Raw genomic sequence first — 22210 nt, 5'->3', positions numbered from 1 at the left:
ATCACATTGCCTATTTCTTGTTAGACTTAAACTTTGTAGAAAAGGTTTAGTTTACTTAACAGGTATTACTGGGTTTTTAATCCAAAATAATAATTTCTTCAGGTTATAGATGATGGAACCAAATATTAGGTGTGGAGTCCATTAGAATTGTACAATTCTGAACTTTCCAGAATCTCAATACAAAGAGAATTCTCTTTATACAAAGAGAATGAAGAACAAAGAGCTGTTGTCCTAAGAGTTTCTTAATTGTCCCACATATCTCAGGTAGAAGTGGTAATAATGACTTAGTTTTTGGAATGGTAAGGATATATCTCCCAGAAGAATAGATTTTCCAAATCATTAAAAGTTTTTATTAATAAAATGTTTATATGCAAACTTTTATAATGGAACACTTTTAAAATGTAATTTGGAATTTTCTGTTTAATGAACAGATATTTTCATTATTATGCAATGTTTTTCCTTCTTGAAGAAACTTGGTATGGTCCTTGGCTGTTGTACTATGATGCTCTCAGGTGCCGATAAGCAAAATTAGTTTTTCTTTTTTTTTTTAGCTCGTGATCTTATCTCGCCAAATCACTACTTTCCAGTTGCCTCCATCTCAGTAAATACCATTATATTTCTTTCAGTTGCTCAGGTTAAAAACCTTGTTGCTCTTTCTCATCTCTTCATTAGGTCCACCCAGTCCACCCAATCCATTAGCTATCCCTTAAAAACATGTCTAGAAATTGTTCACTTCTCACCACCTCCATAGCTACTACCTTAGTTCAAGACCATCATTTCCTACCTGGGATACTGCTAAGTCCCCTAATCCCAAACTCCTGAACTAGATCACTTTGCTTTTGTCGTTGACCCCTCGCAGTCTGATTTCAACACAGAGTAACTTTTTTAAAGGTCATGTTACTCCTCCAAAGTTTTCCTGTAACATTCGGATTAAAAGTTAAAGTCCTGGCTGGGCGCGGTGGCTCACGCTTGTAATCCTAGCACTCTGGGAGGCAGAGGGGAGTGGATTGCTCAAGGTCAGGAGTTCAAAAACCAGCCTGATCAAGAGTGCGACCTGTCTCTACTATAAATAGAAAGAAATTAATTGGCCAACTAAAAATACATTAAAAAAAATTATAGTCCCAGCTACTCGGGAGGCTAAGGCAGGAGGATCACTTAAGCCCAGGAGTTGGAGGTTGCTGTGAGCTAGGCTGACGCCATGGCACTCTAGCCCAGGCAACAGAGTGAGACTCTGCCTCAAAAAAAAAAAAAAAAAAGTTAAAGTCCTTACTGGAATGTCCCTAACACAAAGAAATGATAAATGCCTGAGACAACGGCTACCCCCAGGTACCCTGATTTGATTAATTCACATTGTATGCCTGTATCAAAGCATTCCATGTACTCTATAAATATATACAACTATTATGTACTCATAGTTATTAAAAATAAAAAAATATATAAAAGTGTTAAAGTCTTTAAAATGGCCTTCAAAGTCAACACTATTTGGCCCTTGCTACCTCTCTGATCTGCCTCCTACTCTTCCCTGAATTCTGTTCCGGCTGCACTTTTCTACTGATTTGCCTCAAAACAACCAGGCATGCTTCTGCCTCAAAGACTCCCCCCACCCCATTACCCTTGCCTGAAATGCTCTTCCTCCAAACATTTACATGGCCTCCTCCCTTCCATCCTACAAACACCCTCCCCCCCACACACATACTCATTCCCTAGCCCCATTTCTGCGATATTTTGTTCCATAGCTCTTAATCATTCATAAATATATGATGTATTTTAATTATACAGTCTGTTCATTTTCTGTGTCTTCCACCTCATTGTTTCCTTTTATTTTATTTTTTATTTCAAGATATTATTAGGGTACAAACATTTTGGTTACATTTTATGTCTTTGCTTCACCCTAGACAGGGTTAGAGGGATGCCCTTCCCCTCTACAATCTAGCTGTAGGAGGCAGGGATTTTGGTCTGCTTTGTTCAGATCTGTACCTGCGTTCAGGATATTGAACAGCACATAGGTAATAATCAATAACTATTTATTGAGTGAATGAGTTACTAGAGCTAGAGGAAAGCAGGTCAAATTAAAAGCAATCAATGACCAAGAAATGAGTCCAAAGGGAAAAAGTTAGCGTCAGATACTAAATGAGTCAGGAGGAAGATTGGTGGCATGGTATATGGTTTGTAGAATTGTGAGTTAGATCAGCACATTCTGGAAATACATGCCTGAGACCTGCAGGTTTTGAGATGGATAAACACTGATAATAGTCACTGCTATTTGGTGGCCAATAGCCATTGTCTTTCATATTTAATTTATTTTGGGGGGGACACATATCTCTATTTCAGTTGATTTTACATTTCTTTGCTCTGGGGCTCAGTAATTAATCGTAATGGTATAAGGCATCAATTTTTGAGAATCCAGAGCTGTTTTTTTTTTATCATCATCTTACTCTTAATGACTTTTATTTAACAATTTGATGTTTTTCAGTTGTTATTATTGAATACTTGACTATGACATATGTCTCACAGCTTTAGGGGGATCTTTGGTTGAATGTCCATTTCAGACTTCAGATTTACTGGCAACCTTCAAGAAAGAAAATTATCTATACTTTTGAAAGATTGCCAAAGTTCATTCATTATAGAACTTCTAGAAATGTCCTGTCCAATACCATAAACACTAACTAGATGGTTCCTTTTGCTGTATTTTAATTTGGCGTCTTTAAAACTAAATAAAACTAAAAGTTCAGTAGTATTAGTCACATGTAGATGGTAGTTCCCCTATTGGACAGCAGTGATCTGTTAATAGAACATTTCAATCACTGCACAAAGTTTTACTGAACATACCTCTCTAGGCTTGTTTTTGCTAGTGGAAATTTATTTCTTTTATTTATTTATTTGTCCATATCATAAGTTCATTCATTTAAAAATAATTATCCCATGATGAACATATGGGAGCCTCTCTGTTAAGTATGGTAATGAAATTTAAAGAACTTAGAAATCACACACAAAAATAAAGCATAATATTTACACAGTAAATATTCCATTAGAGGCATAAACAGAGTAGTATATGGAAAAAAATAAATCAGTAATTAATTTTGCTTCCGGGATAGGGTTGATCATATAATATGTGTTTTGAATCTTACATTTTGCTAGGGTCATAACTGTCAGAAAGAAATAGCTGAACACTGATGTCTAGTATGTTTATATTTATTGTTGAAAAAAGCCAATCAATAACAGTCTGAATGTTAACTAATAGCATGGCTTAGCCACTGCCCTAACAATATCATAGTTAATAGCAATTTTAATGTCTGGAACCACCATAATTGCCCTCAGAAATCAATGGATCAATAAAAAACTCTTTTTGGTTTTATATACAAGTATTGAATCATACATCACATTTTGAAAAGGTTACTTTGAGCATGAAAACCCAGAAAAAATTTAGAATTAGTGTGAAAACTAAATAGAAATAAGTAAATTCTTATTTTTAAAGCCTTTAAATTTAGACTTAGAGTAGTGTAAAGATGCATTTACAATTTGTTATATTTAATTTTCATGAGGCTTTGCATGTTTTCAATGGAAATATAAATTTATTAAACTAAAAGAATTTATAATCACAGCTAAACAGTGTTCTAAATAAACTTGACATTTGTGTACATTATAGTTAAAAGAGTAAATTATCAAAAATGTACTGAGACAAATATTTTGGACTTTAAGAAGAAATTTGATCAAGAAACAAATTTATATGGAAAGCTTTCTGTATTTTCTTGAATTGAGAATAGTTTTTATTCATCTTTTTTCTTCTTTCTTAATTTATAAAAATGAACTATAAATTCTTTCTTCATTTATAAGAAATGAATTATAAATTGTGTGTTGAGAATCTATGACAATATCACATTTAAGAAAATTTCTTTCCAAGGGAAATCATCCTGCAGTGAGATTCGTAAATAATATGCTTATCTTAGCTGGAAATACAAAGTAAGATGGAAGCAAAAGGCCTGTAACCCTTGTGTTATTTGGAGGAAGTGATGGTGTTATCATTTAAAGAGCAATCACTTATATTGATTGCATTAAGCATTCAGGAAACACTAATAGAGATGCAATGGTTTGTTTGTTTTCTAAGTAGTTAGGTGATGTCAAACAAATTGTCTGGGTCCAATCTCTAATACAACAACAATCTGCCTTTTGGCGTATGTTACAGGAATTGTGAGTAATGTTCTGATCGAAGACACATCTTTAGAGACACTCTTATAGTTTAGTCAGCCTCACTGCTTTAAGTTGCTATTTGGACATTTCTAACCTTTGATATCTGTAAGGATTGCACTGGTACAGACTACTTATTGATTATGAAGTGCTTATTAACATGATCAAAATGCCTATAATTTCTAAGGAAGCAAAACACAATATTTTCTGATCTAGATTCCAAACAATATCCCAAAAGGACTAAACATATGTCTTATTTAGAATATACCAACCAAACAACTGAATGTTATTACTGCCCAGTTCTCTTTTTCACATGTGTTGGCGACACAAAGAACACTTATCAGTTATTGCAGCCAAAGGGGATTGGGTACTGCAGCATGCTACCTGTCATTTGCTAGGATGAACTGTGGGCTGAAGGAAATTAATAGGAAGATAGAGGAAGAGAAAATGCTCCAGGGTAGGCTTAAGTGTGAGGGGTGCCCAGCTGAGTTTAGAGTATAAATTTGAACAGGATTGGGGTAAATGAGACCAGATGCTAAGAACCTAGGGACATCTGGTTGAATTGGGGGAGATGCTTTTTCAAAGCCACCTAGCATAGGCCAGGGAGGTTTCAGTTAGGACTGTGCCAGCATAGGGATTTTTATGTCTAAGTCAAGGAAGCGGGAACAAGGACTGAGACCAGCTAATAGGAAATGGGTCTAGTCAAAATGTGTTTATTCATTAATTGTCAGGCTTCACACAGAGAAGTATTCCTATCACAGTTTACCCCAGTGATGTGGATTAACAAAATTGATGGGGAAAAGAGAACTTTGTTAACTTTGTCAGCTAGTTATTTCTTTTATAAGGAATCGAAAGCTAGAAATTTGAAAATAAATGGGAAACAATGGAAAAGTTTCTCTTTAAAAATTTCAATGAGTCTACAGTTTATTGAAATTGTTTTCTTTTTTTTTTTGGCATATTATGGGGGTACAGATTTTAAGGTTTCAACAAATGCCCATTTCCCCCCTCCCCCCAAAAGTCTGAGTCTCCATCATGACCATCCCCCAGATGGTGCACATCTCACTCATTATGTATGTATATACCCACCCCCCTCCCCCCTCCCCCCTCCCACCTGCCCAATACCCTATTACTGTAGTACCTATGTGTCCACTTAGGTGCTACTCAGTTAATACCAGTTTTCTGGAGAATATATCTGGTGCTTGTTTTTCCATTCTTGGGATACTTCACTTAGTAGTATGGGTTCCAGCTCTAACCAGGAAAATATAAGATGTGCTATATCACCATTGTTTCTTAGAGCTGAATAGTACTCCATGGTATACATATACCACATTTTATTAATCCATTCTTGGATTGATGGGCACTTGGGCTGTTTCCACAGCCTTGCAATTATGAATTGTGCTGCTATAAACATTCGAGTGCAGGTGTCTTTTTTGTAGAGTGTCACTGGATCATTTGGGTAGATGCCCAGCAATGGGATTGCTGGATCAAATGGTAGATTCACTTGTATCGCTTTAAGGTATCTCCATATTGCTTTCCACAGAGGTTGAACTAGTTTGCAGTCCCACCAGCAGTGTAGGAGTGTTCCTCTCTCTCCGCAACCACGCCAGCATTTATTGTTTGGAGATTTTTTGATAAAGGCCATTCTCACTGGGGTTAAGTGATATCTCATTGTGGTTTTGATTTGCATTTCCCTGATGATTAGAGATGTTGAGCATTTCTTCATATGTTTGTTGGCCATTCTTCTGTCTTCTTTAGAAAAATTTCTGTTCAAGTCCTTTGCCCACTTTTTAATGGGGTTATTTGATTTTTTCTTCCTGATTTTCGTGAGTTCTAAGTATATTCTAGTTATCAGTCCCTTATCGGATGCATAGGATGCAAAAATTTTCTCCCATTCTGTAGGCTGTCTGTTTACTTTCATGACTATTTCTTTGGCTGTGCAGAAGCTTTGTAGTTTGATCATGTCCCATTTATTTATTTTTGTTGCTGCTGTGATTGCCTTTGGGGACTTCTTCATAAACTCTTTGCCCAGGCCGATGTCTAGGAGAGTGTTTCCAACTTTTTCCTCTAGAGTTGTAATAGTTTCATATCTTAGGTTTAAGTCTGTTATCCAGCGTGAGTTAATTTTTGTGAGAGGTGAAAGGTGTGGGTCCTGTTTTAGCCTTCTACAGGTGGCTATCCAGTTTTCCCAGCACCATTTATTGAAGAGAGATTCTTTTCCCCAGCGTATGTTTTTGTCTGCTTTGTCAAAGATGAGATGGCTATATGAGGATGGTTTTATATCAGGATTCTCACATCTGTTCCACTGGTCAATATTCCTGTTTTTGTGCCAATACCATATTGTTTTAATTACTACAGCTTTGTAGTATAGTTTGATATCTGGCATATTAATGCCTCCCATTTTGTTTTTGTTGCCTAGAATTGCTCTTGATATTCGGGGTCTTCTTTGGTTCCATACAAAGCGTAAAATTATTTTTTTCTATATCTGTGAAGAATGCTGATGGGATTTTAATAGGTATTGCATTGAATCTGTAGATCAGTTTGGGTAGTATAGACATTTTGATGATATTGAGTCTGCCGATCTACGAGCATGGTATGGATTTCCATCTGTTTACATCCTCTGCTATTTCCTTCCTCAGTGTTTCATAGTTCTCCCTGTAGAGGTCTTTTACCTCTTTGGTTAAATATATTCCTAGGTACTTTAATTTCTTTGTTGCTATTGTGAAGGGAATTGAGTCTTTGATTTGGTTCTCAATTAGATTGTTGTTGGCATATATGAATGCCTCTGATTTCTGTGTATTGATTTTGTATCCTGAGACTTTACTAAATTCATTGATCAGTTCCAGGAGTTTCTTGGTTGAATCCTTGGGGTTTTCTAGATACAATATCATATCATCAGCAAACAGTGAAAGTTTGATCTCTTCTGCCCCTATTTGGATACCTTTGATTCCATTTTCCTGTCTGATTGCTGTAGCCAAGACTTCCAGCACTATGTTGAACAGAAGTGGAGATAGTGGGCAGCCTTGTCTGGTTCCAGTTCTAAGTGGGAATGATTTCAATCTTTCCCCATTCAGTATGATGTTGGCTATGGGTCTGTCATATATGGCTTGTATCATTATTAGGTATGTCCCTTCTATGCCTATTTTCTTAAGTGTTCGTATCATGAAAGGGTGTTGAATTTTGTCAAAAGCTTTTTCTGCATCTATTGAAAGAATCATGTGGTCTTTGTTTTTGCTTCTGTTTATGTGGTGAATTGCATTTATAGATTTACGTATGTTTAACCATCCCTGCATCCCTGGGATGAAGCCCACTTCGTCATGGTGGATTATTTTTTTGATAAGTGTCTGGATTCGGTTAGCTAAGATTTTGTTGAAAATTTTTGCATCTATATTCATTAGGGATATTGGTCTGTAGTTTTCTTTTTTTGTTGCATCCTTTCCTGGTTTTGGTATCAGAGTAATATTCGCTTCATAAAAGGTGTCGGGGAGGTTTCCGTTCTTCTCGATGTTGTGGAATAGTTTCTGCAAGATAGGTACTAGTTCTTCTTTGTAAGTATGGTAAAATTCAGGTGTGAAGCCATCTGGACCGGGACTTTTCTTTTTAGGGAGATTATTAATTGCTGTTTCTATTTCAGCTGTTGAGATTGGTCTGTTCAGGGAATCTATTTCTTCCTGGTTGAGCCTAGGGAGGCTGTGTGTTTCTAGAAATTTGTCCATTTCTTCCACATTTTCCAGTTTGTGTGCATAAAGATTTTTGTAGTATTCATAAATTGTATCTTGTATCTCTTTGGGATCAGTTGTGATATCTCCTTTTTTATTCCTGATGGAGCTTATTAGGGATTTCTCTTTTCTGCTTTTCGTTAGCTTAGCCAATGGTGTGTCAATTTGGTTTATTTTTTCAAAGAACCAACTTTTTGTTTTATTAATCTCCTGAATAGCTTTCCTGTTTTCAATTTCGTTTAGTTCTGATTTGATCTTGTTGATTTCACTTCTTCTGCTGGGTTTGGGGTTGGTCTGTTCTTCTTTTTCCAGCTCTTTGAGTCGTTTCATTAGATTGTCTATTTGTGATCTTCTTGTCTTTTGGTTATAGGCATTTATGGAGATAAACTTTCCTCTCAGAACTGCTTTAGCTGTGTCCCAGAGGAGTTGATAACTTGTCTCTCCATTGTCGCTTTCTTCATAGAAGTTTTTTATTTCTGTCTTGATTTCTTCATTTACGAAGTAATCATTTAGTAGGAGGTTGTTTAATTTCCATGTTTTTGTGTAGAAATGTGAGTTTCTGTTAGGGTTGATTTCTAGTTTTATTCCACTGTGATCTGAGAATGTACATGGTATGATTTCTATTTTTTTAAATTTCTTGAGATTTTCTTTGTGTCCTAGGATATGGTCAATCTTAGAGAATGTCCCGTGAGCTGATGAGAAGAACGTATATTCAGTGGATTTTGGGTAGAATGTTCTGTAGATGTCTGTCAGACCCAATTGTTCTAGAGTTTTGTTTAAGTCCATTATTTCTTTATTAATTTTCTGTTTGGAGGATCTGTCTCGTGCCGTCAGTGGGGTGTTGAAATCTCCAGCAATTATGGAGTTGCTATTAATCCATTTGCTTAGCTCCAGTAAGGTTTGCTTTATGAATCTGGGTGCACCTAAGTTGGGTGCATATATATTTAAAATTGTTATCTCTTCTTGTTGGACTGTGCCCTTCACCATTATATAATGACCCTGTTTGTCTTTTACTACTTTTGTTGCTTTAAAAACTAAATCGTCTGAAATTAGAACTGCCACACCAGCCTTCTTTTGGCTTCTATTTGCTTGGAATATTGATCTCCACCCTTTGACTTTTAGTCTATATGCATCCTTGCAGGTTAGATGTGTTTCCTGAAGACAGCATATACTTGGCCTGTATTTTCTTATCCATTCAGCCAGCCTCTGTCTCTTGAGTGGAGAGTTTAAGCCATTCACATTTATTGAGAGAACTGATAGGTAAGGTAGATTACTGATCATTCTGTTGGGTTGGATGTTGTTGCTATGATTTCTGTCTTGAGCCATTGTAATATCTGGCCTTTAATATCTTTGGGTTTTGGTTGTTTTTATATCCGTGGGTTATTATTATGATGTTCCGTGCATAACACTGTTTTAAGTACTTCTTGTAGGGCTGGTCTTGTCTTGGTGAATTCTCTGAGCCTTTGCTTGTCTGAGAATGTTTTTATTTCTCCTTCATATACGAAGCTTAGTTTTGCAGGGAATAATATTCTAGGCTGGGCATTGTTTTGTTTCAAAAGAGTGAGAATGGGGCCCCAGTCTCTCCTTGCTTGTAAAGTCTCATTAGAGAAGTCTGATGTTATTCGAATTGGCTTTCCCTTGTATGTTACTTGCTTCTTTTGTCTTACAGCTCTTAGAAGGGCCTCTTTAGTTGATACTTTGGTTAGTCTGATGACTGCATGTCGTGACGTCTTCCTGTTTGCATTGAATCTCCCAGGGGTCCTCTGAGCTTCTTGAACTTGTATATCAAGATTTTGAGCAAGGCCTGGGAAATTTTCCTCTATTATATCTTCAAACAGCTTGTCCAACCCTTGAGTGTTGTCTTCTTCCCCTTCCTGTAACCCTATGACCCTCACATTAGGTTTCTTCACATAATCCCACAGCTCTTGTAGGCTTTGCTCTTTTCTCTTGTTTCTCTGCTCTATTTCTGTGACTGATTTATTTAATTGGAGGGTGTTATCTTCAAGCTCTGAGATTCTTTCTTCTGCTTCATCTACCCTGTTCTTGAGACTTTCCACTGTATTTTGTAGTTCCTTGAATTGATTCTTCATTTCCAGGAGTTCAGTTACACTTTTCTTCAATGTGTCTATTTCTTTTCTCATATCCTGGAGACTTTTTGTGGTTTCTTGGTGTTGGTTGTTGAGTTGTTGTTGCAGCTGGGTGAGTGTTCTTATGTTCCACATACGAAATTCCTCTTCTGTCATATTGGTTGCCTGATTTTGGTCGGTGTCCGTTTCTAGGGGGCTGGTGCTCCTCTTTGGGGGTGTGTTTTCCGTTTGATTCTTCATATTTCCTGAGTTCTTTCGCTGATTTCTTCCCATGTCGATCAGTTGTTGTTTCTTTCCTTAGGTTATTGTTTGGGTATTCACACACCTTGTTTAGTTTCTGAGTTGTTAGGTGGTGCCTGTGGGTGAAATTGGACCACTCCCTGTATATTGAGTCAGTGGGTGCTGTGGAAAGGCTGTGCAAGATGCCGTCCCTGTCAGTAGGTGGCGTTTGCTTGGAGGAACAGGCTATGGTGTTGATTTTGAGTCCTGTTATCAGCTCTCGTTCTGGGCGGAGCTGGGTTGGGTAAGCCTGCCCTCAGGCTGTTAGCAGGGGTCAAAGTTCTGTTCTCTGCTGTCAGGGCGGGGCTGGAATGGTCCCGCTCAGCCCGAAAGTCTGGGTGTGGGGGTGGGGCTGTCTGAGACCCGCAGTCTGCAGCAGTCCTCGCTTCTTTCCACCCTCCCCAACTCCGCAGCTACTCCTGGGCCTCTGCCAGCAGGCCAGACCACCAGCCAGCAGGCCTCCCCGGACTGTGATGCTGGCGGGGAGGTTCCCTGCACAGGAACGCCACCTGGGTTGGGCGCACGGCCTCCTCCTGGGAGGAGGGTTGCCCTCTAGGGCTCCGATCCGCCCCTGGAGGCACACAGTCCTCAGTAGGCTGTTCACGTATAACCCTTCTGTGCCCCGGGCAATGCTAGCCCTCGGTGCAGGGGATCTGGTCTGCAGGTCCGACCTCTGGGTCCCAGAGTTCAAACTGTATTCCCACCAGGGAGAGGATTTCCGGTCCTAATTCACCCACAGGGAGCCCAAGCTGGGTCTATGTCTCTCAGCCTCTGAGTCGGCACCATTTTCCTGGGAACATGGTGCCAGCAGCACCTGGGAGGGCGGGCGGGGTCCCAAACGGGAAGGTCCCGTTCCCTGGAGGTGCCTCCGGCTGGTGGCTGTATTGTCTCTCTGGGCAGCCGCGGGTAGGGTCGGCGGAGGGGGGGAGGAGGCAATATGGCGCCTGCCGCGCGGCTCGGGTCTGTGCACACGGAGGTGCCCGGAGGAAGTTGGGAACCTGGTGCCACGTCTGCTACAGGCTCACCGTTGGCAGGCGGCGGCAGTCTCTGGGCTGGTGTCCGCAGGTCTCTCCACCCGCTGGGGAGCCCACCAGCAGTCCCGAATGCAGGGGAGGGGAAACAGCAGATCCACCTACCCTTGCCGCTGGTCTCCGGGCTGCTCCGGTGGTCTCAGCCTCCAGTTCTCCTCCACAGCCTCCTCCCGTGGAGTTTCCCGGGGTCTCAGGTACCCCTCCTTCCGGCCCTTGTCCGCTGTATGCTCGTCTTCTTGCTTCTTTCCTCTAGTTTCTGCTAGAATCGGTCTTTTCTGCAGAGACCCTCTGTCTGGCGGTGTTATTCGTCCGCCATCTTGCTCCGCCCCCTGTTTTCTTATTCTATCCATAGAATCTAATACATTTGCAATGCCAACTTTGTTATCCACTTATTTCCTCCCATATCCAATTTTCTTAAACTTTCACTGGTTTGAATTTTTACTTGTATTATTACATTAGCATAGCATTCTCTCCTTTTGACCTCCCAAAGCCTCACTATCTATTAAGGGAATGTTAAAAAAAGGCACCTCATTTTTAAAGTGCTATCAGATCTGTTTGTAATAATGAATCACATCTTCCTCTGAGCTTGCTTGTTACTTTATCTCCAAGTAGTACTCATTTCATGCTATGATTAAGTTTGTTTCTATATTTTTGCTATTAAATGGCATATTTAGAATGTAGAGGACTAGTGTTTCACTTATCTTCCTATCTTCCTAGCACCTTATAAAATGATTTCCATACAGTAAGCACCAATAAATGTCTCTCCAACCAAATTATATGATATTTACACAAATTCCAGGCCTGACTCAATCACTTATTGTCCTCAGATATTATAGATTACTGTCCCTATCTTGCCATCAGCTCTTTACTTGTGAATTGGGGAAACAGTCTACTTTCAGTGAATATGTAGGATAATTTTGTACTTAAAGAATTAATATAAGGAAGAATCAAGACAGACAGTCATTGACTCAACATATATTTATTAAACATCAAAAATTTGCCAAGCATTCTTCTGGGCATTATTAGTTACTAGAAGAATCTCTGCTGGGCCAATCAGGGAAGATAGTATTTGAACTTGTCTGGTATCACACAGCCACCTTATATCCCTGATTTACAGCACCAGACCAACCTCACACACAACCACATTATTCTAATGATACTTAAAAAAAATAGTATGGACATAATAAGGATGTCAATTTAGCAACATATGTATAGTTAGAGGGAGAAAATAGATTTACAAGGATAAAGGTGGTAAATTAAAATGATATGAAACAAGAAAATATAAGCAAACATATTCATGATAAAACAACCATGGTAAGCTTAGGACAAATTAAACATAAATAATTTTGGTAAAGAAAGCACTTTGTTTTGAGGTGACTGTCCATGATCAGCAATCATCTTGCCTCATTATTGTCTCCAGGCTTGAGCTCACTTTAGATAATCCATGAAGAGAAGAGAGAACTCAGGCTTATATCCTTTACCCAAGGTTAAAAAAAATTGTTTTTGCAGAAGCACCTGCTTTGGGAATCTTCTATTACTCTATAATAGCCCTCCTAATCATCGACTCTCACGTTAGGGGAAGGAGCAATTGATCTTCCCAAGCATGATAGCAAGAGCAATCAGAATTGTACAAGTTTGTTACATATAGAAAAAGTATGTTGATTATTGAGTCCAAGCAGAGCAGAGAGATGTATACAGAGGCATGGTCTTGATGATATTTTTTGAATCCTTTAGTCCAGACTTGCTCAATTTAAGTCAATTCCTTAACTTCTCAGTTATTTGGGGTTACTATTTTCTCTTTTGTCTTAAATTAGTTTGAGTTGAGATACATAATTGCATCTGAAGAAATATGGATTAATACGTGCCTTTTAGTCTAATATTTAGCATATTCAGTTGGGCTATAATTTACCCATGATTCAGAGGCCAATTTAATTCTTGAATTTGTCATCCAGTTTAAGTTTTCTCCTAAAAATTATTTCCAAGGATTTGGTTGGTTCTGGGATCTTGGAGCTCTTACTGTTATCAAACATTGGTTTATCAGGACTCCTCTAGATCAAGACTAAAATAGCTTGATAAGTCACCCTGGGAAATATTTGATAGACAAAATTCCTGAAAAGCCATACATCTGAGGGCCTCACAATTTCTAGTCTATGTGTTTCTTCTCAAGCATCTCTTGAAATCTCAACTGAATTGGTCTCTCTCCATAGAGAGGACAGGGTGATATTTTCATCTGGGTGAAATTACCATTAAATTTCACATGAGCAATTAACGATAAGGTTTTTAATGTTTTTCAGCTTTGGAAATAGAGTCAAATGATGATTTTTTTTTTTGCTTTTGGTATTATTAATCTTTTTTCATTTTTCAAAATTCTCAGAAAAATATAATATATGCAAATACACATTTATATCATTTCTTCTCTTATTTATTCATTTGTTGTTCTTTTACTTTCCCTTTTCTTCCTTTGTTTCTTCCCTTCTTGATTTTTTTTAGAATTTTAGAATTTTTGATACACAATAATTTTACATATTTATGGAACACATGTATTTTGATACGTGTGTACAATGTATAATGATTAAATCAGGGTGATTGGGATATCCATAACTTCAAATATTTATTATTTTTCTATGTTAAGAATATATCAAATCTTCTCTTCTAGCTATTTTCAAATACATGATACATTATTGGTAATTATAATTATCTACTGTGGTACCAAACACAAAAACATATTTTATATAACTGTACTTTTGCACCTGTTAACCCCTCTCTGTATTTGTCCCTCCCGACTACCCTTCCCAGCCTCTGGTAACCACCATTCTACTCTCCAATTATATGAGATCCACTTTGTAAGCTCCTATATACAAGTGAGAAATTGCTATATTTATCGTTCTGTGCCTGGCTTATTTCATTTAACACAATGTCCTCCAGGCTCATCCATGTTACTGCATTATTCTTTTTTAATGTCTGAATAATATTCCATTGTGTGTGTGTGTGTGTGTGTGTGTGTGTGTGTGTGTGTGTATCACATCTTACTGATCCATTCATCCGTAGATGGACACACAAGTTGATTCCACATCTTGGCTAGGCAAGTACTGCTACAATAAACATGGGAGTGCAAATATCTCTTCAATATACTGATTTGCTTTCTTCTGGATTTATATCAAACAGTCAGATTGCTGGATCATATGGTAGTTTTATAAGAAACCATCATACTGTTTTCCACAATGGCTATACTAATTTACATTGCCATCAACAGTGTACGAGCATTTCCCTTTCCCCATATTCTTGCCGGTATATGTTATTTTTTATCTTTTTGATAATACTAACAGTCATTTTAACTAGGGTGAGATGATATCTTATTGTGGTTTTGATTTGTATTTCCATGATGATTTTTAATGTCCAACTTTTTAAATGTATCTATTGGTTATTTGTATGTCTTCTTTTGAGAAATGTCTACTCAGTTCATTTGCCCACTTTTTAAATTGGTTGTATTTTTTTTGCTGTTGAGTTGTTTGAGTTCCTTATATATTCTGGTTATTAATCCTTTGTCAGGTGGATAGTTTGCAAATATCTTCTCCCATTCTGTAAAGTGTCTCTTCACTCTGTTGATTATTTCCTTTGGCATGCAGAAGCTGTTTAGCTTTATGTAATCCTATCTGTCTATTTTTGCTTTTGTTTCCTGTAATTTTAAGTCTTACTCAAAAAAATCTTTGCTGAACCCAATGGCCTGAAGTGTTTCTCCAATGTTTTCTTTTCATAGTTTCAGAGTTGTGGGTCTTATATTTAAGTTTTTGATCATTTCAGTTTGATTTTTATATATGAAAGTCTATTTTGTCTGATGTAAGCATAGCTACTCCTATATGCTTTTGGTTTTCATTTGCATGAAATATCCTTTTCCATCCCACACTTTTCAGTCTATGTGTGTATTTATAGGTGAAGTGAGTTTCTTATAGGCACCATATAATTAGATCTTATTCTTTCCCTTCCCCCCTCTGTCCTCCCCCCACTTTTGGGGGGGATGCAACAAATTTATTGAAAGAAAAGTGCAATGAAATTTGTTGAAAGCTTAAACTTAGATACCTCCCCTCTAGTGCAGGACCAAGTGCAGGGTGGACTCTTTCTGGATGTTGTAGTCAGAGAGGGTGCATCCATCTTACAGCTGCTTCCTAGCCAAGATCAGCCTCTGCTGATCAGGGGGGATGCCTTCCTTGTCTTCGATCTTTGCCTTGACATTCTCAATGGTGTTACTGGGCTCAACCTTGAGGGTGATGGTCTTGCCAGTCAGGGTCTTCACAAAGATCTGCATCCCACCTCTCAGATAGAGCACCAGGTGCAGGGTGGACTCCTTCTGGATGTTATAGTCGGACAGGGTGTGCCCATCTTTCAGCTGCTCTCCAGCAAAGATCAGCCTCTGCTGATCAGGGGGGATGCCTTCCTTGTCTTGGATCTTTGCCTTGACATTCTCAATGGTGTCACCTCCTCCTCCCCCTTCTCCTTTCTCCTTCTTTTCCTTCTTTTTCTTCTTTCTCCTTCTCCTTCTCCTTTCTTCCTTCTTTTTCTTCTTATTCTCCTTCTTTCTTTTTAATCCATCTACCCAGTCTATATCTTTTAATTGGGGAATTTAAACCATTTACATTCAAGGTTGTTATTGACAACCTTGGAGTAAGGAGTAAGGATTTACTCCTGTCATTTTGTTAATTGTTTTCTTATAGTTTTATATATCCTTTGTTCTTTTTTCCTCTTTCTTGCTTAGCTTTGGAATTTGGTGACTTTGCATAGTATGATGTTTGATTTCTTTCTCTTTCTCACTTGTTTGTCTGATCTTCTAGTGAGTTTTGTACTTCCATGTCTTTTTTAAATGGTAGATATTGTCCTTCCACTTCCAGATATAGGACTGCCTTAAAGATTTCTTGTAGGCTTGGTCTAGTGAACATGAATTCCCTCAGTAAAGTCTAGGAAAGACTTTATTTCTCTTTCATTTCTGAAGGATAGCTTTGCTGAGTATAGTATTGTTGATTGAAAGGTATTATTATTATTTTTTTATTTCGGCATATTATGGGGGTACAGATTTTAAGGTTTCAATAAATGCCCATTTCTCCCCCTCCCCCCCAAAGTCTGAGTCTCTATCATGACCATCCCCCAGATGGTATTTTCAGCACTTTGACTATATCATCCCATCTCTTGGCCTGCAAAGTTTCTTTCTGAGTCTGATGGGGATGCTCTTATATATAATTAGATATTTTTTATTGCTCTTTTTAGAATTCTCTTTTTGTCTTCTACTTTTAACAATTTGTCTATAAATATCCCTTGGTGAAGATCTTTTTGAGTTGAATCTATTTGTGATTCTTTGAAATTCCTATATCTTGCTAGATGCCTATATCTCTTGTAAAATTTAGGAAGTTTCCTGACATTATTGCATTAAATAGGTTTTCTATGTCTCTTTTCCTTAAAGAACTCCCCAAATTTGAGTATTTGTTTTCTTAAAGGAGTCCCTTCTGTCACATTGGCTTTCTTCATTCTTTTTTTATTATGATTATTATTTCTTTTGGTCTCATTGGTTATTTCAAAAGACATGTCTTCAAGTTTAGAAATTCTTTCTTCTGTTTAATTTAGTCTGTTGTTGAAGCTCTTGATTATAGTTTTTATTTTATTCATTGAATTCTTCAGTTTCAGAATTTCTGTTTGGTTCTTTTTAATGATATGTATCTCTTTATTTAATTACTCATTCAGATCATTAATTATTTTATTGATCTCTTTGTATTATTTTTGTTTTCTTGTATCTTACTGAATTTCCTGAAGATCATTATTTTGAATTCCTTTTTAGACAGTTCATAAATTTCCTTTTTTAAGGATCTATTACTAGAGAATTATTGTGGTCTTTTAAAGGTGTCATGCTTTCTTATTTTTTTTTTCATGTTTCTTGTGTTCTTAAGTTGATATGTACATATAAATGCAACTGTTAATTCTTCCAATTTTATGGAATGGCTTCTGTAGAAACTTTTTCCTGTCAATATAGCTATAATACTGGTTGGGTAGGGTGCTTTCACTGCTTCTGGGTGTGCATCATAGTATAGTCTGTGTATGATTTGACTATAATTGATATCCATGGTGTCTGCATGTTTCTCAGTGGCATAGGATGTAGTTGTTTGAGGAGGTTCTGGTGAGACTTTGCTGGTGATGGGGGTGCCAAGTGGGCTGATCTGTAGGCCCCTTAGGCCTTAGGTGGCATGTGTAGGCTTTGGCATTGACAGTGGTAAGCCCAGGGTAGGCAAGCCTTTGGACATCTGGGTGGGGTGTGTGGACACCAGCTTTAGTGGTGGTGGGCCAGGTGTATCAGTCTTAAGGTTCTAGAGTGGTGTGCATGGGCACTGGTGGTAGCAAGAGGGGGTTAATCTTTGCTCTACTGGGTAGGACCCATGAGCACTGGTAGTGTTGGCAGTGGGACAGGTGAGCCACTCCCCAGACCCCTGTATAGATTGTGTGGGCACTGGCAGTGCAGGTGGCAAGGTGGAAGGGCTGTTCCCCAGAACCCCAGGTGGAGTATGCAGGCACACAGTGGCCCCATTGCTAGAGGGGGTGGGTTTGCTATTGGTGGCAGTGGCACCAAGCAGTCAGCTCCCATGCTCTGGGAAATGCATGTTCTAGTTATCTATCTCCTGGGGGCATCCTCCTTGATGTGCTGGGCCACCTATGTTCTGGGGTACAGGACATTACACTTGGCATTGGGTGCTGGTGGCATGGCCACCAAACTGGCACCCTTTTCAGGGTTGTGAGGGGATGTTGGTGGGGCTCTGGGTATTTGTAGATAGATGCAGGAGCTGTTGGGCTTCAGGGAAGGCAGTAGCCCAGTATTGGTTCTACTCTCAAAATGGTGCTGTTCTGTGGCAGCCTGGTTCCCATGGGTAGGACTGAACAATTTCCCTTTATGGAAAAATGAAGTTATGTGGAATCTTGGCAGCTCAGGGCTTGAGAGGGTTGAGGGGCTTTCCTGTACCTAGGGCTGCAGGTGTCTGTGGTAGGAATGTGGATTGCTGGGGTCTCTCACTTATCCTTTTCCTGCAATGGGGTTTTCCTCCTGGCTCCAAGCTGATCCCTTTTGTTTCCCTCTTTATGCTGCCATCTTAACCTTATGTATTAACAAATGTCCCTTTTGCTCTTCTGCTAAATCCCAGCATTTTCTCTTATGTGCTCTGTTTCATGAATTGTTATCTACTTGCTGTTTTGTGGAGGAAGGAGTGCTGAGTGTCTCAAATCAGCCATCTTGATGATGTCTCTCACCAGATAGTGAATTTTGGAAATAATCAGACAAGATAAAATTTCTAAAAACAACATAAATACAGGGATACAAAGAGACTTATTGTCAATAAAATCTTATATTAGTGATATGAAACTATTATAAATTTTATTTGAAGAGAAATTAAATAGAAAAATATTAAAAATTAAAAAGAGCCGATGATCGGGAGGTATATAACCACATCAGTGGGAGAAATTGATAACACATTGCATAGTGGTAATCAATGAAAACCATGGAAATTTAAAACCTCAGCTGTTGGTTAGAAGAGTTCAATCAGTTTTTATTTTTAGGACTGTTTTGTCTCCAACAGCTACAGAATTTTATCACTGGTATCAGGAGAAAATGATAGGAAAGGCTTTCCTCCCCCCTGCATTACAAAATTAAATTAATTCAAATTACATTAAAATGTAGTTCTTTATAGAGGGTTGTGTCCACAGCATTGTCTACCAGAAATACCATTTGTATAAGGGCTTAGAAGAAATGGCCAATGAAACTTGAGACTCACAATTGAACAAGCAGAATACCAAGATCAATACTCCAGAATAAGAAATGGCAAAGGTAATTTTCCTACCTTTTGATGGTAAGGTCGTATGTGGTGGGCAAATGTGTGCCTTTATATTTCTTAGTTTCCTCTGCAGTTAGGACTTATATCCCAGCGTAATTTGCAGTAGGTGTGTTTCTTCCATTCTTCTCTTATTTTTCCATGGTGACCTCAAAAATTCACTAACACCAGATGGCATTATTAGTAAGATGGAAAAGGCTACTTTACCCACTTCTTATTCCATGATCATCAAATAAACCTCTGCTGTCTAAAACCATTGAAACAGAGATTCATTTGTTACAACCAATATTGACTAATGCAAGAAGAGTTGGAACTCTCCTCTCAGATAGGAAAGGTTATATCCGTGAGTATTCTTGGAAGAAGTCTTCAATGGCAAGAACCATGAAACTAAAAGAAGCTTATCATTACCAAGAGGCCAATATTAGAGATTTAACTGAGAAAATACTAATTTCTGGAGGGAAATAGCTTCAATAATGGAAACTGTCTACACCTAACGTGACCTTAGAGGGAAATCACAATGCAGTAGCTGAGGAGGAGCCCAACATTGTCCATGCCAAATCGCCTTGGGACTCTGAGTACTGATTTGGACTCCAGTTGCCTGAACTCTTGGGCCTACAGCCTGCTCATAAGCTGCTACCTGATTGACTGAGGTCTCTCATATGCCTCACTACTTCTTGTCTAGTCGATTCTTAGATTCCTGAGACTTCCTTGAGAAACTCTTTCTGAGCCACTGATCTACTAAAATCAGACTGATTGGATTTGAACCCTGGCGCCTCCAAACTGGAGAACACATATTAAATTGTTTTATAACACTAGTACCTCTCTATCTTACTTTCCTCACCTTTAAAATTGGGATAATAATTATTCTTACCTCAATGAGTTGATATCAGGATTAAACAAGATGATCATGTAAAGTGCTTAAAGCAGTTTGTATAACACTAAAACACTCAATATGGGTTAGTTCTCCTCATTGTTATCATTTTTGCTAAAGTGTTCAAACGATGCCGAGAGGTGATGCACATTAGAAGCCCTGACACTATTTCTAGCCCTGTATTTAGGATATACTCTCTGGTGTTTAAATTATTAGCACAAATTAATATAGAGTTTATTATACCCTCTTGGGATTGGGAATTTGGATTTATGTGTTCTTCCTGTATATGTTCCACTCTTGCAACCTGCGATTTCCTTTTGTTTCAAATACAACATTTAGTATGAAAGCTGAGAAGGTAGGAGGACGTAGTCAGAGAATGAGGTATGGAGGTAATATTTTCAGGATTATAATAGTTTTTCTTTCCTTCAACATTTCATAAGAGGCATTTGTTTTTCCTGTTTTCAGTAAATCTAATACGTCTGCCTGTTCTTTTCCTGAGGATGGCTTTAGGGATGCTGGCAATAGTCATTTCTTTAATGGATGCTGGTTATACAAGTGTGTTCACTTTGTGAAAACAAATTTATAGGCTGGACATTTGTAAATTGTGTAATTTTTGTATGCACAGTATAATATAGTTTATAAGAAGGCTTGGATGGAAGTGCAGGTTGGTGTTTCTTACATTACAGTACTGTCTTTTCTGCTAGATTGGAAATTTCATACACACCTATACATATGCTTTTATTATTTGTGTTATTACATAAAATAGCTGTTTATCCTTAATATAGTAATCCTAAGTAAACAATTATTAAGAAGTAATATATTTCATTTTAGTTAAACATATATTATGCTAGCTAAAATGTAATCATTCTTGAAAAAACAGCTAGCTCTTTTGCTTACTTCTATGTAAATAAAATGTTTGTTCTTGCATTTAAGAATAATTGTTTATCAGTTATATATGTTATCTTATAGACTCAAATCTGCCTGTCATTAGGAAAAATAACTGATAAAACACATTTAACTTAATTATGTATTATCTTTCTATTTAATATTTAAACTACTTTTAGGGACATATAAACCTTTTACATTGTTAATATTAATATAAATAAAGTGAATTTATAGTAATTAAAAAGAATTTCTTGTGTAGTTGAATGTAAAATCTCAAAAGTATATTGTAAGTTTTTTAAAAAAATGACAACATAAAAACATTGTATATGGTATTCTATTATTTGAGTAAAAAATAGTGGGAAAAGTAAGAAAATATATATTTATGTTTTATATATACTTAAAATATATCTGAAATGAAATGCAAAAGAATAATAAAAATGACTTTTTTAGTGAATGAATGGGAGCAGAGACAATTGGGAACAATGTTGAAACAAGATACTTAATAGTAAATATCTTTATGATTCCTAGTTATGAAAGAATGCAAGTAGACTTCTACTCAAAATTAAATGAATGACATACAAGTATACAATAAAGCCTCTAAAATATTAATTCTCTGGGTTTTACAGGCATTTATCCTCAAGACTCATATAATAGCATTTACATACATCGACAACATACACCTCCTGGAGGAATGACTCTGCAAGCAAAGGAGGAGGTCAGAGGCATCTAAAAGACATTTGTAACAGGAGCCAAAAGTAAACTTTGCTGCCTTGTAGGGAAGGTATTGTTGATGGCTGTGGAATGCTGCCACATTTGGGAAAAAAACTGAAGTATATCATTTTCACAAAAATTCTTCATTATTTTTAAAAACTATTGACATTAAAATAAGATTGACTTTCCTCAAGTTCTCTTATTTCCTGTATCAGTATTTCACACTAATAAATTAATTTTATGGCTTATTCATTGCTGCCAATAATTTAATTGTTTAAGCTACTTGGATCACACACATAAGAGTGTTGATGGTGCAACATAAGACAGCACAATGATAGAGAGTTCCAAATTTCGGGACAACTGGTCATTAGGCAGTGTCTACATACCAATAACCTCTCTGTGTAAATTGCTTTTCATGCCATGTGGGTTTTTTTCTTAGTGCACATCTATAAGTGACAAAAATGGTGGACAAATAAACCAACAGATGGTTTTATCTTACTGACTGCATCATGGGATGCATCATTAGTTTCATGTCTCTGCTATACAAAGAACACTGGCTTTACTGTGGGCATCTGGCTGGCAGTTCCTTAGG

General features: G+C 37.5%; 1 long non-coding RNA gene across 1 annotated transcript in view; it reads left to right on the top strand.

Annotated features, from left to right (window-relative positions):
- LOC142870035 (uncharacterized) overlaps nt 1-21792 on the top strand; it is a 236903-nt gene extending 215111 nt beyond the window's left edge. Inside the window, exon 4 of the long non-coding RNA XR_012918555.1 lies at nt 21534-21792. This is a non-coding gene — a long non-coding RNA (uncharacterized LOC142870035). The remainder of the gene's footprint in view (nt 1-21533) is intronic.
- The last annotated feature ends 418 nt before the right edge of the window (nt 21793-22210 follow it).

Source organism: Microcebus murinus, chromosome 1, assembly GCF_040939455.1.
Source record: "Microcebus murinus isolate Inina chromosome 1, M.murinus_Inina_mat1.0, whole genome shotgun sequence".
In the NCBI taxonomy this organism is placed as follows: domain Eukaryota; kingdom Metazoa; phylum Chordata; class Mammalia; order Primates; family Cheirogaleidae; genus Microcebus; species Microcebus murinus.
This window is presented reverse-complemented; position numbering and strand designations above follow the sequence as displayed.